This window comes from Aythya ferina, assembly GCF_964211825.1.
Source record: "Aythya ferina genome assembly, chromosome: 7".
In the NCBI taxonomy this organism is placed as follows: domain Eukaryota; kingdom Metazoa; phylum Chordata; class Aves; order Anseriformes; family Anatidae; genus Aythya; species Aythya ferina.
Window position 1 is genome coordinate 30377040 of NC_140302.1, and position 16730 is coordinate 30393769.

General features: G+C 37.9%; 1 protein-coding gene across 2 annotated transcripts in view; it reads right to left on the minus strand.

The window, feature by feature from the left end:
• Positions 1-16730, minus strand: part of GFRA1 (GDNF family receptor alpha 1) — a 258834-nt gene that overhangs the window by 187000 nt on the left and 55104 nt on the right. The window lies entirely within an intron of this gene.

Sequence of the window (16730 nt, forward strand, 5' to 3'; positions counted from 1 at the left end):
CTATATTTCTTAATAGCCAGTGCTGTCGGAGCAGAATTCTCTATAAATTTTGTCTCTTCCCTAAAGAAGATCCTTGTAGGATGTTATTAATTTTAAACAACTTTAAACAACTAATCCCTTTTCAGAGACATTTCTGATTCCAGAAAACTAGTTGCAAGCTTCAGATGTATGTAGTCATTTATTTGAATAGCTATGAAGGCCTAAATTCTTGATTATTTTAGCAGAATGACAGCATAACTATAGCACAATTTGAATTAACAATTCAAATAGCTAGAACTCTCTGAATTGATACAACAGCAAAACAAGAATAAAGCTCACCAAAAAAAAAAAAAAAAAAAAAAGCAGAAATCAATATAAATTTTATTGGGCTAAAGAAATCTCTCAACAACTATAAAAAATATTTAATGCTGGACTAAACCAGCTGTTGCAGGATAAAACAAACTAATTGCTGCAAGTATAAAAATACACTTGTCACCACTGTCTCATGATTAATATAAACTGGGACCAATATAATACTTCTGTCTGGAGAACTCAAAAAAAAAAAATTAAGCAAAAAATGTGTTTCATGGATTTTCTTTAAAATTCTTAATCCAGAGGTGATTAATCTTTAAAGTAAACAGTGAAAAATAAGCAAATCTCATCCTATTTAATTAATGTTACAGAACATTGCCAAGTTACTATAAAAATACACACAGTTATTATGAAAAAAAATCGTTATTGCACAGATGACAAAGAATTTTTATTTTTTAGCATACTTACACACCTAGCATTTCACAGCCTCTGAGGCCAGAAGAAGTAGTTGTCCCTTTTTTAATGACAAAATAGAATAAAAAATCAGTGCCATAGAAATATTGAAGCAGTTAGTGAGAAAGAGGAAGAGAGTCACAGAAGAAAAAAAAAAAGCCATCTTAGATTAAAAAAAGTATAGGAAAATTAGCCATGCTTCTGCTTTGGACCTAGGAACAGTTGTTTTTTAGGGGAAAACAGAAAATCTCCCTCGTGTTTGAAAGGGGCTATGGAAAAAAAATAAGATTAACAAATCTACGTGGTAAGGATTGAGATATGACAAGCATCAAGTCCCCCCATCCTTCACAATGTACAAACTGCAGTTTTATCTCAGGTTTATATGCTGGCACCACACTGATTATTTTTTTTTAATCATCAAACCACAGCTCCCAGCCATGCTTTCTAAAAGGCATTCCCAGCAACAGCCTAATGCAAACAGGTTATTCCCATGGAGAACCCAAGATACACACACACACCAAAAAAAATCTACCAGGAGAATAACTATGCCAGGACATGGGCCTGAGAAGACTTGTGAAATAACTGAACTTGACAAAGAGCTTACTAACCAGGGTCAGAGAGGTCTGAGCACAGAACCCTAACACAGAAGGTCTGTTAAACCCTAAATTCATGTGATTAGCTGTTGGGGAAACTTGACCAGGAAATAGTCTGTCAGCCTTTATGAGTCTGGAGATGGAGCAAAGGCAAGCCAAAGAAACTGGGAAATGCACTAAGCCAAAATGCAAGGGAGAAGTCATGGTCAGAGGCCATGCTGAGGAGCAGAAGACTCAAAAAGCAGGATACCCAACAAGCCAAAACAGAACAGAAACCCCAGTAATTACAGCTTAACTATACCAAAAGCCCCCCACGTTACTCATAGTTCCCCAGATATGTACCTATTTTTAAAACATGGAACAGCTGCAACTAGGAGGGAAAAAAAAAAAAAAATGGACTAAAAATATTTGGTTTGGTTTTGTGGTTGCTTCCCCCCCCCCCCCTTTTTTTTTGTCTGTTTGTTTTTGTTTTTATTAAAAGGAATTAAGCTGCCACAATATCGGAACACAGAATAAAATTACAGTTAGCTAATGCAACAGTACCCACAGAAATTATTTCTAATTAGTTGACATAAATACAGTGGAATTTGTGGTAATGCCAAATTATTTCTTGTCTTCAATTTATAACATTAAAGAATATGTCACACAAACTAAAAAAGTACAAATGTAGTGACACGCTAAGTCAGTGAGGAAAAATTCATATATTTGGCACAGGGTAAAATGTCATTTAAGGTCACAGGTTCTGCTGACCTAGCTTATGGGGTTTGCAGTCACAGAGGCAATCGACAGCCTCCAGCTTCAGGGCTGGTTGCCTGTGTAGAGTACAACTTGTTTGGTGGTTGACTTGTCTAAAAAATTAGACCCCAAAGGAAGGGAACATTTGTTTTTAAAACTTGTGACTGAATTATATGTATAGATTAAAAATGGACTGAAAAACTGCAAGGCCAACCCCTGCCATGAAGGTGTAGTGGGGAACATCAGCGTGCAGGTTTGGGGCGATAGCAAAAGCCCTGGAGTGAAAACTAAATAATATGCATCCAAATTCAAAAAACATCCCATTTTGATGAAAAACACATAGGAGACAACACAGAGGTGTAAAAGACAGTCACAATTCCTGCAAGGAAGAACGGAAAGAGGCTTGTTCATCACATCTCCCTGGTTAAGGATGCTGTGCCTGACCAACTGTGTTACCTATCTGTAGCAGATGCTCCTTGTCCTTGGAGAGGAAGAGAAGACATTGCTTTTTTATTTGCCATTCACTGCATCTCTCTGCTGCAGATTCAACCACATGCAGACACTCCACGTGTGAGCCAAGTGGCTTACCAGTCAGTCATCTTTGGTTTCATACCAGTTTGTAACACAAGAAAGGATTTTACCACTGGCTGAGCTGAAATAATGCCCTGAAGCTTCTTCTAAGAGAAAACACCTCCAGATGATTTCCATGAAAAGCTAATGGATTTAGTAGATAAGCTGAATGCCCATTTTCCAAGGCTGACAATGCAATAAGCAGCTATTGAGTAAAGAAGACAAGCAAAAGAGTTCCAGTTCTGCGCACTGAAATGAGATGTGATCCTGCAGTAAGTTAACTGGGTAAAGGACTGGACTCAATGTCTAATGATCTATGCCTTGGTTGTCAATAACTTATTTAAGTAGTTGCTCTGCTTCTTTTGAGCTGTTTACTGATGGGAGCTGACATAGCTGACATGCACTGCTGATGTATTTTAGCCATAGCCCAATCTTCCAAATTCCCACCACTCTCAACATGTCTGCTAGGATTTGTCAGCTCCTTATCAAATGACTTTTGTAATTATTTGGTTGCTCAGTGGGTGAATTTGGGGGGCTGATTTTTATCAAATTTCTAGATGCTTTTTTATATTCTAGGCAACAAGCTAATATTAATAGCTCTGTTTATGAAAGTATCTATAGTCTGTGCTGTAAAATGCTTATATTTAGTAATACCTTCACCTGCAGAAGAACACTTTTCCACTGGCTCACAAGTAAAACTCCTAAAGCACAAATTGTCAAAATCACTCCCTGATCTTTGCAATCCATGCAGGTGACATACATTCTCTGAAGGGCCAAAGTCAAGGCACAGACATTCTTTCATAGTCACCTGCAGTCCCCTGCTGATACATGTGGGTTTTGAAAGCCTTTTCAGCATGGGATTGTCATTAGCAGAAAGCTGGTATTTCATTTATTGTTTGACTAAAGCTGTATCAGAAATTGAACTGCTAAATGACTTGCATTTTCTCAAACACTGGATGTGTTACGTTAAATATATGCCCTCTGAATTTCTTATGAATTCTTATTTCTTAACCAGACTTATGCAGCAATTCTCAGATATTGCCAGCTTTCGCTGCTCCTTTGATTGCTCCCATCAGCACACGTCTGTCAGTCTGGATAGTTGGGAAGCCTAAAGATGTATTTGGAAATGTGAAGTGGGAGCTGATTCCTTTCTTCCTGCTAAATGTTTTCAGTATTTAAACATAACATCTACTTGTTGGAAGAAATTGCTTTCCAGTGATAGGTTTTTAGATGTAAATAATTTATTAAATAGATGAAATGCCAGAAAAGAGTCTTTATAAGCACACACTACATTTCTTGCATTTTACTGAAACAATAATTCCTGTTACTGTGTACTAATAAATTTCCAAGCAGTCTTGATGTCAAGATATATGTGAGATATCACATTTCACTTTATAACAGAGTATTGTTGTAATTTATTTAACTAAATTTATTCAAGCAGGAAGAGAACAAGATCTAGCCAGCAATCAAACTATGGATTGGGATGGTGTTCAATTCATATTCTAAGACACATTTGATATAATTTGTTACTGATTAAGTTCTTTTAAAAAGTCTCCAAACATATAAGTGCCTAAAGATAACTTAGTCGTAAATTAAATAATGAATAGTATATCATGTACAACAAAGAAAATTCATCCTAGCTAGTATCAGATTTGTATGCCCCTTGGATTCTTCATACTGTGGTTCATAAATTCCTTTTAGTCTTGATTAGAAAATATGGATAATCAGGCTATCATTCCACGTGAGAGGATTGTAAAGGGATGTTCCAGTGCCATCTAGTGGCTTTTTCATATTAATAATACATTTTCCCTCTTACGTGACAATTTCCAGTTTATAATTGTAATCAGAGAATACTTCTTTTTACTGACTTGTTTACTTCTTATCTCATCGTTCACGTATAAAGGTATTGGACACATTACCTTTAAAATGATTCTACTGGCTTGATGTAAGGACATACTATTTCTGTGCAAACTGGGATAAATATCATGCAGAGTGGGAATATACCAAACTGTATTACATACAAGGAGGAGGAATCATACTGTGAGGCTGAAATCAATAAGCCAGGCAGGCTAAAACACATCTTTTTGGAAAGGACACAGCTTTAGTTTGAGGATTTCGAGAGGGGAGATGCATCAGACCTGTTCTGCTGACTAATTGGCACACTGATCTTTGTATAATTGATAGTTCAAATGTGTCAGTTGATGCTTCTAGCACATGATTCTTCAGCCTTTTCCTCTGAGATTAAAAAGTCTTTTAATACCTGGTATATTCTCCTTGTGCTACTACTTCTGTGCTGCAATCAAGTTACCTTTCAGACTCTTTTTTGATAAGCTTAACAAATTGCATTCTTCCTGTCCTTCACAGCGAGGCATTTTTCCAGTGCTCAGATAATCTTTGTAGCTTTTTTCATACACCCTCTCCATTTCTTGAGCTGTTAGAAACACTGACACCTGACTTCCAAGCAATATTCTAGTGCTGGCTTCGTCAGTACTTATATAAACATAAAATTGCCTTCTCACTCCTACATGCTGCTTTCCTGAATAGATTTACAGATTCCTGTTAAGCCTTTTTACCTCAGACGTCACATTTCAAGTTTGTGTTGACTCAGTTCTTCAAGATGATTTATAAGCACTTTTCAAAGTTGCTGTTTTCCAGAACAGTGCTCCCTGCCCTGCCCCAATACTTCTAACCTTGGTTATTTTCAGCTGTACAGCTCTGCACGTGTATGCATTACAGCATTAGCTAATTGCATGGGTTCTGTTTGCCAGGCTATCCATGTTACTCGGTGTGATGGTCTTGTCACCACCTTTATCTATCCTGCTGTCAGTCTCGGTGTCATCTGCATATTTTATCAGCGGTGAATTATGTTTATGGCCAGTTTATGCATAAAACTGTAGCATCACCTTTGAGCAGTCTTCTTTGGAAGACAGAATTGTAAACAGCCTCACTGGATGATTAATCCTCTTGGGAATTATTTTTCAAAACCATCAGTTTCAGATTTCAGTCATTGATTATAGACTGTATGTGCTAGGGTGCCACTTATTTTAGATGAACAGTAGTATTTTGTGCTAGCTGAATGTCTTCTAGCAGCTAAGGCATATGATATCTATGCAGTATGATTACAGCTGTTCTATCTCAAGGAGCTAAATTAGGTCTATTTTCTATAAAATCATGCTGCTTTGTATTAATTGCATTCCTATCGTTTAATTCTTTAACACTGCAATCCCATGCTCCCTCCCACTCTTCCACCTGGAGCTCAAGTCAGGTTAACTGGCCATTTAGCTAAAAGTCCTTTTCAAATACTGGGGAGCTATTCATAGCTTTCCGGCTTCTGCAATTTCCCCAGCAATCCCAAGTTAATTTCAGAAGAGGTTGGTGTATGTGAAATGCCTCAGTCAAAGATGTTTCCTTCAAGGATTTTTAGGTGCAAATGATCCAGACATGATCATTTTAAAAAACTCATTCCTAACAGATGTCTAACTTCTCCCTTACTTAGCAATGAATTCAGTGGAATTTAAACATTTCTTTCCGAGCACAAAACAGAAACAATATATTGACTCTCTGTCCTTTCTGCACTGAGTAGCCAAAGTAGTAATCTACTACTTTGCATTTTAAAAGTTTTATTTGGGAATACTGCCCCCCAAAAAATAAATAAAATTCACCTGTAAGATATAATTTTTCACTCCTCTAAAGTTCATAAGGTAAATTTACAGCCACACGTGCCCATCACGTAAACGTGACAGTGAAGCCATGTTATAGAACCAGCCAGTGCTGGTTCTATAAGAATAGTTCCTTACTGACACGAAAAAGTATTTAGCTCTTTTAGAATGGGGAACATGTTGCGATTAGTCCATAGAGAGAACAGCTATTAACAGATTTGTAATATTTCTGGGTATGAAGTTAAGTACACATTCTTTATTTTTTGAGCAAGGACAAATATAGGCAGTATTAGAGAAAGTTCTGCAGCACAGTAAGCTAATTACCTGTATATTTTCCTTATTGACACAGCACTTTAGTAATGCTAGGAAGTTAACAGCAATAGTAAATATCAACTTCACAAACTTCTTTTTAAAGGAAATGATGATAATATCCACTTGTGACTGAATTCATTAGTAGAGGCAAAATGAGGGTTATGATATTAAATATTAAAAAAAACAAACACCAAAGCCTGACTGAAAACAAAACTGCCATTCAACAAAGGTCGCATAAATGATCAGAATGTTTTATGTATATTATTTTGTTTATGAAATGCCTATGTCATTCAAGAAAGCCTACCAGACCTACCTTTAGAAAAGGTCGTTTCTTGATAGAACTAGAATGACTAAAGTAACAGCTACACACTAAGAAACAGCAACATTTGCTGTTTAGTCTGTACTTTTCTTCATTAAGAGCAGCATGCCAATACCCAAGATCTTAGAGATTTACTGTGGTTTTACACCTCACAGCACAAGACAATCTACTATGTTTTTCCAAATAACACTACAAATATTATCAGGGTGCTGATACAAACCAGCCACTGTTCATTCATATAAACCCACAGCAGGAGTGTAGGTGGGTATTGTTGTGCTAGGGGAATGATTACTATCTCAAAATTACAATGTGCACATGAGAAAAATAGGCAGATAAAGTATGGAAAGCAGTGTGCTATTTACAGAGGGCTTAGAGGTAGAAGAACAACTATATTCTATTTCTTCTGTTAATAGAGAGTTATTACTGTAGTCAATAAGTACATCAGCAAGATTAATCATTCAGAGGAATTCATTAATAATAAAGACATCATATTGTACAATGCTGTTGCACTGAAGCATGAATTGCACTAGGTGGTAGTATGAACATGTGCCTCATTAGGAAATGGTCTAGGATTAACTATAATAGTTGTGATACTCATTATAAAATCTGCAGTGTTTTGTTGTTGTTTGTTTGTTTGTTTGTTTAACCAGAAATACTATACTGAGAAAATATACTGAATACAATAGTAAATGTCAAAAAGCAGAGGGTTTTTTTTTCAGATGTTAGCTTCCCAAAAAGAAAGACAACACAACCTTTTCTCTTATTGAGGTCTTCTATACCATCTATACATCTACAGCTAGATACATAAGATGTATCTTAATGCTTCCTTAATCCTAACAGGCTACATAAACAAGGAGGACACCAAAGCATGAATGGGTTGTAGTCCTTTTTTTCTAGTCCCTTGATACTTTTTTGCTCCTTCAGAAAGACTTTTCCATGCTGACTTTTAACCAGCCCACTTATTTTATGGGTCTTTGCTTTTATGTGTGCTTGCTTCCCTTGCCTGTTCACAGGAGGTTTTCTAGGCATCTTCCAGATGCTCCTGATAAGATTTTTCAAACATGTCCACTAGAGAGAACCAGCTTTAAGCTCAGAAGAGTGCACTAGATTTTGAAAACCTGTAGGACCAAACAGTGGCTCCAGCATTCCTCTCTTGCAGTGGCTCAGTGTCACCACACAACTGCAGCACCTCCTGATGAGGTCCAGACACTACAGAGCAGGACCCTGGATGCTACCATGCATGCATGCAGCAGCCAGAGTGCTGCAACAGAACACAACACCAGGTTGAACTCATAGGAACAGACATAATATAAAAACTATCACCTATAAATTTAGAGCATTTGTCTTCATTTATTTATGGCATCTGGAAGTGAACCAGTGCCTCACAGCACAGACAGATTACATGACATCACAGAAGAGCTAAAAATCTCCTTTCAGACAAAAGCAGGGAACACAACCACATCATGAATGGGGTAGGAGGACAAGAGATCCTGCAGGGAGGCTACATAGTTACCCAGAGCAGAGCTGAGTGCATCGTAATGATGCTTACACATAAAATGCAGCAGAGTAATGCTTTGCAGGTGATGTGTAGGAAGGAGGCAGGTGATGGGAGCAGGCACCAAGCTCAGGTGCTAGGTCTAGGAGTGGCATAGTAGGAGGAAGGACAATGCAGGAGAGGTGAACAAACAAATCACAGCTGACATTATTGGCTCAGGAGTGACTGGGGCAGTACAAGGAATATAACAAGGCTGCAAAAACAGGTAAGAAAGAGCTATGTTAATTTGCTTCCCTTAGGTCACAAGCTGTAAAGAAAATCATCAATGAAAAAAATGCCTGCAAACTATCAGCGAAAGCTATTTATGAATATCAGCTGACATCCATCTCTGTGTCACACTCAGACATATAAACCATAACTCTGTCCCCTATGCTAGAAGCAGTGAAAATAAACACCCATCCAATCATTATATACTCTTAATCATTTCATCAAACAAAATAGCACAAATACTAAAAATAAAAAGACTACAGTGAGAAGGATCCTTCTCAAGTTTCCAGGGAAACTACCTTAACCAATAGATTAATGAAAATCCTTTTTACACAGTTGCCTCCAACTATATGTTCAATACAATTCTGTAAACCAAATGATTCATCCTAATGCTTTCCAGAAAATACTCAAGCAAATACAAGAAATCAGACACTTGGAGATCATATTACTCTGGGTCTGATTTATTCCTGTTGAACTGAATGCACAGAGCTTTCAAACCCTTTGAGTATTCCAGTTCCATAAATTGTAATTTTCTACTCAGATAGAAGATACTGGTATATGTCACTTGTATGCATACACTTGTACATGCCACATCAGAAATCTCGAATGTTCTGATGCAGATTTCTATCCTAGACCCTAATAACAACATGCAACAGCCATTTGTGGATATATAACGCATGGCTTTGTGCAAATATTGCTATTTACTTGCCAACCTTCCTAGCTTTTATTTTATTTCTAATGTGGTGCTTCAGAATGCGACCTTTGTTGAATGGCAGTTTTGTTTTCAGTCAGGCTCTGCTTCACTACTAGAGGGGTAGCTTACAGGGAACGACTCTTTCCCTTTCTCTTTTCCTACCCCCTCCCCTTTTCCTTCAAGTTAACATAGAATTTCTTGTTGCAATTTCTTCAAGGAAATAAGGCATTACAATTTTATTATTCAGTCTTGAGAAGAAGGAAAGTATTACTCATCTAATTTAAGGCTTAGTTCCAACTCTCCAAAAAACTCAGCAAGCTCTAACTTTTCATATATTAGAATGCAGGTATAAACCAGAATACATTTCACAGAAGGACTGTCATAAAGCAGTAAATATGAAGTGACAAAAATACCAGGCCAGTTGTCATCTCTGATTCCTTTAAAACCTTCTAAGAGGCGCTGCAGCGTAGTTTTACCTACAGAATCCCATTACCTCCTGACAGCTAATGGGGTGGGCAGCAACGATGGCTGTCAACTGTCTCACACTTTGCTTAGGCAGCAATGACTGCTGTCAACTGTCTCATACTTTGCTTGATTACTCTTGGTTTCTGCTTCCCCCCTCCCTCCTGTTGATTTCAACTGTTCGTTGCATTGGGATCAAGATCTTCCCATCCCACATCTGTGTAGTGCTGGCCTCTAGGTGCTGCTGAGATGCAAGTGTCTGGCAATAGGATGATGGAAATGATACTATAAAATGAAGTTGAAAGGTGAATGCAAAATTACCCTCAGTTTCTTGACACTCTGTATTAACATATGAGACTTCTTCCTCCGCATAAATATGTACAGGTGCTTGTTGATCCTGTCCTGAGTAGATTCTTAAACTGTAATCAAGCTTATTAGCTTCACAGGAAGTTCACAACACATTTCAAGATCCAAATGGTCAAGTTCAATTCACAAGAGAGTCTGAGTAATACATCTACTATGCTTTATTATAATTTCTAAACTTTCATTAAGTGTTTCACTATTTCAGACTCCTAGATACTGTTTTGAAATTATATTCTGATAATAAAAAGTACTTGCAAATGATTTTTAAGTAAATATTTTAAAGCATTTTCCCTCTAGGTAGCTAATAAATTGGTCTGAAAATGCCAGTATTAGTAAAATGATACCTCCATGGCAGTCACAGCATTTCACAGTCTCTGAATCCCAAGGAGTGCCATCAGGTCTTAGATTGTGGAGCTAATGCAGACTCCAGAGCTGAGAATGTCTGGCCTAGCCGCTCTTGCTCTAACTTAGGAGGATGAGATGCAAGTATCTTAACATAGACTCATGCAGGCCTAGGCATGTTGCACTTTCTCTTCAAGCAAAGGTTCCTAGGAATATCAGTAGTGCAAACTGATAATAATATTACAGTGTATTCCCAGTGTAACCATCTCATACATTTAACTTATCCCTCCTCAAAACATCATCTGGTGAAAGCACCATTTTCAGTCATTAAATGCCCTCTTAGCACAAGAAATTAGGAGTCCCAGTTTGCACCACACTGAAGCAAGGGCATTTTCAAGTCAGCTATTTATATACTAACTATACAATGCAACTGGAAAAGTGATGTTCCTGGTAATTTACTTTCAATTATATTGTTAAAATGTCCGCATATATCAGTCTAATGGGAACTAATAAGATAATAATAAACGCATTGTCTAGAGGCTATGTTATTTTAAGGCAATAATGAAATAGTGATGCTGCTCTGCAATGCAATGAAAGCTGTTTTTTCTTCAGATTTAAAGAACAGGGCCGTCTGTGGTGCACCACACAGTTCCCTTCCCAGCTGACTACGAAGTCTTCCAGTTTCTATCTCAGTACGGGTATGGAGAGTTGGTGTTTGTTTTGTTTTGTTCTCTGTGTGCGTGTGTGTGCGCGTGTGTGTGAAGGCTAATGTGTGATGGGTCTCAACCCCATATACAAAAAGTGCATTGCCAGAGCATGGACCCCAGCCTGGGAACCAGGACACATTCCTGGGGCTGATAGTATAAATGAATCATCACGTGTAATTAGGGGTCACAGTGTCTTTGCAAATCAACTGAAACTGTGGGTAAAGATGCTGGTATTTGGATATCAACCCACCTAATTTTGGATGGCTGTGTCAGCTATTCAAGGAGCCCTCCAACAAAATGACGCCATGATTCTACTCACAAAGGAATCATTGTCTTTGAGACTTATTATCCTTATTTATTAACTCTCTTACAGTATAAAGTGCATCAGTTTGAGCTGTATGAACATCTCCAGCAGAGATTGGCAAATCTTGGGCCTATTTTTTTCTGCTCTTTCAGTAACCTAAACCATTTGTCTGCTTGCAGCTCCAACACAATTTTACATTTCTGAAGTCATTCATTGTTAGTTTTTCTTTGTGGATAAGGCACAAGGAATGTTTCATACATGAACAAGGTCAGTTCTGGGAAATGTTTGTTATAACTGAGCACCACACGTGCCATGACATTTTAGTCCATGTGAGCAGTGCTCTTGCACATGTTCCTTGGAGGCCAAGGGCTGGAGCTGCCACCCTGTGGGTGCCAGAGCTCCCTGTAATTTACATAAAGGCAGGAGGGATTGTGTCACTACCGGAGACACACATATAATATTCTCCATCTTTCTACAGATTTGGTAGTTGTCTGAGGACAATTCTCTCCTTTTAAAAATTTTCATGCCAATGATGTTAAAAAGTATGCCCAGTCAATCCCATTTATGTATCACATAGACTCACACAGAATTCAGTAAACATGTTAGGAGGCAGACATGTACACAGTGTGGAAGAAATAATAATTTGAATAATAATTTTAATTATTAAATTTCAGGAGTTTGTTAAGTATTCCTGTGGAACATGAGAAAAGTTTCAGTGACAAAGTCCTACTGGGACAGAGGCTACAGCAGAGAAAATCTGTAAAGGCAAAACCAAGGACTCTTAAAGTGTTATTTCTACTATATTTAAGAGTTCATACCACTGGACATACTTGCAGTTATTATGACAACGAAGTTATACTAAAAAGGCTAAAAAGGCCTTTAGCTTCACTGAATGACAGAACAGTAGAGGTTGGAAGGCAGCCCTGGAGATTACCTGGTCCAGCCCCTACTCACACAGGGCCACCCTACACAGGTTGCCCAGGACTAAAAATTCCTTGTTGCCTTCATTTTGTGTTCTACATCCCAAATTAAAGACAAAAAAAAAAAAAAATTGCTTACTCCACCTGATAAATGTCATACTTCATTGCAGAGAGAAGATTATTACTTTAAGAATTCAGAGAATCATTGAATATCCCAACTTGGATCACCCATAAGGATCATTGAGTCCAACTCACAATGGTAAGTGCAAAGTGATAGCATCTAGATGAAGGCCATGGAAAACAATAGCTTTGAAGTGTGTGTTTTCAAAGTTTCAGAGAAACAAAGGAGCTGGTTTTCCTAGAACCCTTGAAACTGCCAGCGATGAGGACTGCATTTGATTTCTTCGCCAAAAGCTTGGCCAGCACTGTCCCTAGGCCTCCTGCAGCCAGGGGTGATGGCACGGGCCTCATGCAGAGCCCTGCCTGGATCAGTGCTGATGCAGGCTCTGACTGCTGCTGTACCACTGGTAGCCACAAGAAATAGGAAAACCTCTGGCTGCCAAACCTGACCTGCCTGCCTGGCAGCTCGTTTTCATCCCAAATGGCTGCTGGAGGCTCCAGGAGCGAGTGCCGGCCTTGGCCTGGATGCGGTCAGATTGCATTCAGCACATCTGCTGTGCTGATGAGTAACAAAGGGCCCGGCACGCTGGCCCTGAAAGTGAACCTGCAGCTTATCCACATAAAGGACTTTGTCCTAGTGTTGGCAGCAGTCCTGATCAGTCTGGCAAAGTCTGCAGTAAACTCCTAAGCTACCATGGCTTGTCCTGCTTGCAGCTTTAGCCTCTTGTGAATGTTGATAATTCCAGTTTTGGCCATTAAACGTTTTATATCAACCTTAACCAGCCAAAACTGCAGTCTGACTGGTAGCAACAGAAAGCAGATAATTGTTGCTTATCACTAATATAGTAAATAACAATAATCAGGGCCACCTCTTTTGCATACACCACCACTGCACAAATCATGGCTGGCGTGTCCATGGCAGTCCCTGCGTCCTCTCTCCTGGTGAGCCAACAAGGATGTGCACATGAATGGTGCAGAGAATATCTGAGCTGAGCAGTGCCTCCAGGAAGACAGTACCTGCTCTGCACACACGAACGGACTGCCCATTGCACCTCTGACACATCCATAACGAGGGAGGGGACAAACGAGGGCTTACATGTATCTTCTACTGGGATATTTTATCCTTCAGTCACAGCTTTTAAAATGCATTTTATAAAAATGCCTAGATTGTCATTTCTTTTCATAAGGTTTAACTGTCAGATAAGCATAAAACACTCGCAGCTCTATGAAACTTAAGACCTGCCTACTACAATAATTTCCAAGTGATGTTTCAGCAGCGTGAAGCTCACACATAAACCAGTCCTAAAGGTTTTAACTCTTTAGTTCCTCAAAGTTAGTATTTAGTATCCATCCAGTAATAGATCACTGAAATGCTACTGAAATCTGACTTTTTTTTCCAGACATTTCTGTGCACCTCAAATACAAACTACAAATGTATACACACTGAAATCAATGCTGAAATGCTGGTTCTGCCCTTGCTCATTGAAATCTATGGCAAGAACTTCAGCTGACTTCAAAAAGAGGGGGTGTTGGGCTCACGTTATGAAATATTCCAGTTAAACTTCTTTAGATCTAATCAGTGGAGTAATGCCTCTATATATTGCATGATGACTGATTGCAGCATTCCACTCCCACATTCCATACACTTAAAATGACTTTGTGCTTTGTGGTCATGCCTTGCAATTCTCATTTGGGATGGCCCTTTTCAACACTGTATTTAAATATACTTCTCTGATCCTCATGGCTGGAGGATTCATCATAATTTTGCAAAAATCTGTGTTTTCTTAACTTCAAAGCCTTAAAGGCTTAACTTCAAAGGCTTAAAGCTGAAAAGGTGATACCCAATGTTTTCTGAAGTCATTTTGAATGCGATACTTATCTAGTTGGCCTATAAAACAAATAGATGCCAGTGCATGATTTACGGGAAGATGCTGGAAATTACTTTTCTTCAGTGTCTTCCCTGTATTGACTAGCCCCTCTCAAATGAGTGTTGATAGATCTTCCTAAAACAGCAGAATGCATAGGTAATGCGTCTATTAAAAACTGATTTAATCTCATAGCTCTCCAAATTCAAACTTCCTCTCCAAATGAGACACAGAATAGGGACATACACAAACCCATGGTGCAGGATAAAGGATGCCAATAAAAACAATATACATTTTTACTAAATTATTACATGGATTGCCAAAACACAAGTAGTTGAGAACTTAAAGACAGGGACACAAACATAGCAGCACCTTTGCATAAGCCTTCTGTACTTGACTGAAGTTAGAGGAAGTGCAGTAGAACAAAAACATCACTTGCGAAATAGCAACCAAACCCGAATAAACCAGGCCACATACAACATAAAAAGGATGTGAAACCACTTTATAATTATACTAGGTGTTTCTATTTAAAAGAACCTAACGGCTTTTAGAAATTAATATAATTGTATGGCTCTATCATTATTTTTTATACTTGGCGGGTTCTGTTCCAATAATTACATTCGCAATGGTTTGAGAAAAGTGAGATATTAAAAAAGCTGACTAAGATTGAAATGCACAGGCAATCTGGTAAGACACTGGAATACACAGAATGACTGTGTCTTTATTGTTAGTATCTGGTCTTTCAGAAATAAATATATCAGAAGTTTTCATCGGGATACAGAAAATAACTCAGCCACCCTGCAAGTCGATGCTACTTGTTTAACATAAAACTGGACTTCCTTAATTTCAAGCAAATAGCAGTTATAAAAAAGTCACACATTCTTCCTAAAGGCATAGCATTTCACTAAGTATGCTAGCAGATAGAGACTTGTCCCAATTATCTCATAAAGTGTAGCCTCCTATTTTACTAATTACCATCAACTTTAATTAACACATTTAAACATTCAGAAATATAAAATCAAAGGCATTGATCTATAGTATCTATTCCACCACTTCATGTAAACCTTAAACCGTGTAACTAAATTCATCATGATCAATTACAATTCATTTACCACGCCTTCTGTGGGGTTGTCAAAAAGAATTACGCTTTGAATCTTTATTCCATGCCTTTCCGTTAACCTGTGAAATCCATTTTATATGGTATTTGTCTTTTTTTAACATAATTTCTAACTTTCAACAAGTACAAACATAATAATTTCAAGCCAGATGGCTGATGAGAGAAAGAAAGAAATGTCAGTTGATTAGGAAAATGTCCAAAAGATACTCATCTCTTTCACTATTTTTTTCACTACAGGTAATTAATCTACATCTTGAAATTTAAATCAACACATTTCAATGGCCTCATGCCTTAAAACACCTGCTAGAGGAAATACTAAATTTTCTATTTTTATCACCTTATTCAGTTTCTTATTTTGTCCTTTTAAACTCCATGCATTGATCAGAATGTGCATCAAGCACAGGTGTTATAGCACAGAAATTATGAAGAATTGCCTCACTGTTAATTCTATTTGCAACAAATCAAGACATAACTACCAGAATAAATTTATTATGTTTATTAAGACAAAAATTTCAGATCTTTCCAGGTGTAAATCAACCTGTTGAATCCAATCAATGACCTACTATATCTGTTTCAAATGCATAGCCTAGACTCTTACAATCTGCAAGTAACTGCTGTAGACAAGCACAATTACTAATCAACTGGTTATTGGCAATTGCATCATTGTCATGTGAAAATAATAAGACACATGTCCTCAAGCTTGAAATCACTAATGCTTCTTGAATTCTTTCCTCTCCTAAACTCTTCCAGGGAGAGGGTTATTTTAACAAATTGAAACTCTATGCATATGATTTTTTTTCCAATCTAAATTTGATGTTAGTGAACTTTACCAAAAGAAAGTTACACAGTTCTAGGACTAAAAGCAGATGCTTATCTCTGCTCTCTGACATTGACAGGGTACAGGTCTCAAGCTTTCTAGGAGCTCTAAACTGGCACTTAATTGAATATTGCAGCATGATAGTGGGATGTTTCAGACATTCCCAGATATGCCAGATAAATCCAGGACAGACCAGACTATATAGAACTTTTTCATTTAGGCTGTAAAAGGACAGATGAACCTCAAGGGAATGTTTCCTGCCATATTCTTTGTGAACCTTAATCATTCCTCACCCAATGTTTCAGGAATGCTGGTGTTGTAGTTA